At 39.3% G+C, this 4,026-nt stretch overlaps 1 protein-coding gene and 1 pseudogene across 1 annotated transcript in view; both read right to left on the bottom strand.

Moving 5' to 3' along the window:
• ITPR2 (inositol 1,4,5-trisphosphate receptor type 2) overlaps positions 1 to 4,026 on the bottom strand; it is a gene marked incomplete in the record, with an annotated part of 493,922 nt that overhangs the window by 26,503 nt on the left and 463,393 nt on the right.
• Positions 8 to 675, bottom strand: LOC106734724 (spindle and kinetochore-associated protein 1 pseudogene; annotated as a pseudogene).

The following is a 4,026-nucleotide window of genomic DNA, read 5'->3' as shown; positions in this document are numbered from 1 at the left end:
CTATAAAATAATGACCTTTGGTATCCTTTGTTTCTTCATCAATAAATCTGTGATAGAGATTTCTGGCCACAGAATTCATAGACTTTTTTGGCTGATGTAGGATCTTATATTTACTAATTACTGCCTTGTTGATTTCTTTAATAACATCATTAATTTGAGAATAGGTTAAACGTGATTTCATGTACGCAGGAACACTATCAAACTCATCACAAGTTATAAATGGCATTTCTTTAATACTTCTTTGTTCTTTTGGCAGCTTCTTTGTGGGTGCAGGTTCAACTTTGACTGGTTCTTCAGGGTCAACGTCTGATTCTTTAGCCGTGCTCTGGGTTACTGTTACTTGAGGCAAATGGAGAGGAATGTTCTCTTTGAGATGTTCTACATCTTTATAATCTTCTTCGAGAGATTCGCAGAGTTCCTTGAGTGAGTTGTTGGTTTGTTCTTGATAATGAATTTCCAATTCCAATTTATTCAGAAGTTCATTTACCACAATGATTTCATCTCCCATTTTATGTAACATAGACTTCAAAGTGGGTTCTTGACCACAGTTTCTTAATGACAGAGTTTTTTTAATATTGCTAATCTTTTCATTAACATGAGAGCATAACTGTTCCAGATTGGAGGACGCCATCCTTTAAGCCTCTCTCATGAGTCCAGGAGCAAAGGGCACACTACTCGCCGTTATGGCGCAAACGGTGGACACCTGTTTCAGCCGCTTCATTATTATTATTATTTAGGTTGACCAGAGGGAGAGAAAGTGAGAAAGCAAGCAACCAGGTCGGGACTTGAACAGTGGTCAGCCATGCGGGAGTCAGTCCAGTGCCTCAACCACCATGCCACTTGCTACCCCCACCACATGATGTTCTAAATTGTGTGTTCCTTTCTCTAGCTTACTTTGCTGTGTAAATACAGAATATGATACATATAACATACAAAATACAGGTCAATTGACTGTTTATGCTATCCGTAAGGCTTCTGGTTCATAGTAGGCTATTAACAGTTGAGTTTGGGGAGTTACAAGTTACATGCAGGGGCCAGCAGGTGGTGTGCTGGACTGTGGCTTGGGTCCTGGACCTGGCAGCTTTAAAATCATGCCAGTGTATGTGTATGCATGCCCAAAATCCCAGGAGGAAAGTGGAGAAGAAGAGATCGCAGCATGGCCATTACCCCAGGAGGTGATTTTTTTACTTTTCCTCTCTCTGTCGCTCTCTGGCGAGTACACGCCCCACTATGGGGAAAAAATAAACAAAAACAAAACAAAACAAAAAAAAACCCAAACTTAAAAATGAAGAAAAAAGTTAGAAGCAAAGTTTTGACTAAGTGGAGGGTCAGCACCCCTAATAACCCTCCACTGCATTGTTTAAGGGTTGACTGTAGTAGTAACAGGTTATAATAAAAAACATGATGGGTCAGACACTGTCCTATTTGCTTTTATTATTTCATTTTGCTTATAAGTAACTTTACTACCCTAGTTATTTTCCCTGCTTTATTTTTCTCTGTAGCACCACCTAGCAGCTGATATGATTTAGTAATTGCATTGGCTCATCTCCATATTAGAATGTAACCTGCATGAGAGTGGGTACTTTGGTCTGTTTTGTTTACTGCTAGTCTAAGACATGTGCCTAGAATGAATAAAACAATGCCTGGTACAGTGTAAGCACTTAATACACAGTTGGTAAAGAATGAATAAATGAATGGTCTTTTCCTATGATCCTAAGGTGGGTACGATGAAGTGTTTCCCAAGGTCACAGCGCTAGTGAGAGTTAAAGCCAGGACTCACGCAGAATTCAAGCTCTCGTCTAAACTCTAGTCCAGTTGTGTGTCGTGATGAGATCACATGAGTTTATCTCAGTCAAGACAATGAAACTTTCAAATCATGCCACCAACTAATTCTCTTGGCTCCAACCTCTGTTCATTAAGCAGCCTCATAAGCGCAGTCTGGTTCTCAGGAAAAATCACACTGGCCAGCTATTGTGTGCACCTGTTCTGCCTGAAAATTATAACTTCTCTTGTCGAATCAAGGCACAAGCATTCTGACTTCTCTGTATTTGTCATTTGACCTTGGTTAGCGTTTTCCTACCCCAGGCCATTCTGTGCCCCTTGATGACATCTAGGATCTGAGCAGGCGACCGTGAGCCCTGGACCTGAACCTCTGTCACCTGCGAGAGAGCCCATCGGGGCACACTCCCCGACACCATCTGGAGATCTGCAGGGTGGCCTCTCATGCTGTAACCTGCTATCACTGTGCTCTATTTTTAACAAAGCAGTAGTCTGACTACAGCTATCTGGCATAATTTGGGAATGACAGCGGTGAACACGAACTGCGAAATGAAGCTCATTGGTATCATGGTGGTTCAGCTAGAATAGGAAAGCAAGACACCATTTTATTCTGGGGTTTATAAGCAAAATTAAACTGGAAAGTAACCAAGTCAGATCACTGTCATGCTTGAGCACAGAAGATACAAGGAAAGGAAAATGAAGAATACCACTGCACAAAATGAAATTTAATTGGAACCTTAGTAATTCCTGAAGCCTAGGCACTGAGCAGTATTTTTAATGTAAGAGTAAGGCATTGTACAAACCCCAAATACAGAGGGATTGGAGAAATGGCTCCTGTAATTTTAATTACATGTATCACTTTTTTTTTTTCTGAAACTGGAATTTTTTTCCCCCTTGACATATTGCAAGACTTATGACATAGGAGTTCAGGAGTAATAGATCAGAATTTTCATTAAGTACATATGACATTCTAGAAATGTTAAACTGTTCATGCTTGTTTACCATAATATATGTGAGTTTACAGTTTTAAATCCTAAAATAAACTTGCTCATCTGTGCATTTATTTTAGCAGTTATGCAGCAGAAAAAAACCATTTTCCATGAAAAGTATACTGTGGAAAAATATTTGTGTACTACTTAAAGGTATAAAATGTTTTAATTTAAAGGCAAATCTATCATTTAAGAGACTTAAATAGGATACTTGTTAAAAACAGTTCTCTCCGATTGGGACCAGCAGTTAGCTTAATGGCTATGTAGCTGGACTCCCATGTAGTCGACCGCAGTTTGAGTCCCGGACCTGGTGGCTTAAACTCACAACAGGCACATGTGCGTGCATGCCCAAGATCCTGAGAGGAGAATGGAGAAGGGATTGCGGCATTGCCACTGTCCTTGGGGGGTGGGGGGTGATTTCTCGCTTTCTGCCTCTCTGTCTCTCTGTCTATCTCTGTCTTTCTGGCGAGCACACATGCCCTATAGCAAACAACCTCTCAAAAAAGAAACTAAAAAAACAAAAACAAAAACAATTCTCTCTGATTAAGATAATGTCAAATGATGAGGGAAGGGAAGGGAAGGTGCCCCGGCACAAAGGCCAGTGAACGTGCAAGAGAAAAACCTTACACAGATATTGGTACCATGGCTGGTGCCTGCCTAGAAACCATTTCTTATCTGAATGTTTTGAAATGTTACACTATAGTAGTATTCTTGCTCATTGTCAATGTTACCGTGAAAACTACAAATTATTTTAAGCTAGAAAATAAAAATAATACATAGAATTCCTTTTAAAAAAAAGAAACTAGAAGATAAAGCTATTTTAAAGTAATTACCAGTTAAATATCTTCTACTTGCTGAAAGGTTTGCACTGATTAAGCAACACATTCTTCTTTCCTACATTGGTTGGTCTCTTCATGAAACAGTGTAGCCTGCTTTCCTTGTTCTCTTTGCAAACTTTAAAGACATTGCCCTTGTGATGTAGAAACTGTCGTTTCTGCTAGCTTAATGGCTAATTACAGCAACAGGAGGAAGAAATAAGAAAACCCGACTAAATTGCAAATACATAATGAAGAGCTCTGTGAGCTTTAGCTACAATTTCACGCCCCGTACAAATGTTTGTTTTGTTTTGTTTTGTTTTTTTAACAAAATCTTTGCCAGCAATTCTTTTTACAGTTTTGATTTGATATCTTGATGCTTACTAGTTATCTATTTTACAGAAAGTGGCTTTAGATCAGGTTTAACTTTTTCATGAGCAGGA

This window comes from Tupaia chinensis, unplaced genomic scaffold, assembly GCF_000334495.1.
Source record: "Tupaia chinensis unplaced genomic scaffold, TupChi_1.0 Scaffold000028_1, whole genome shotgun sequence".
Classification (NCBI taxonomy): domain Eukaryota; kingdom Metazoa; phylum Chordata; class Mammalia; order Scandentia; family Tupaiidae; genus Tupaia; species Tupaia belangeri.
Note: the sequence above shows the minus strand (reverse complement) of the source record. Positions and strands in the feature narration are given on the sequence as shown.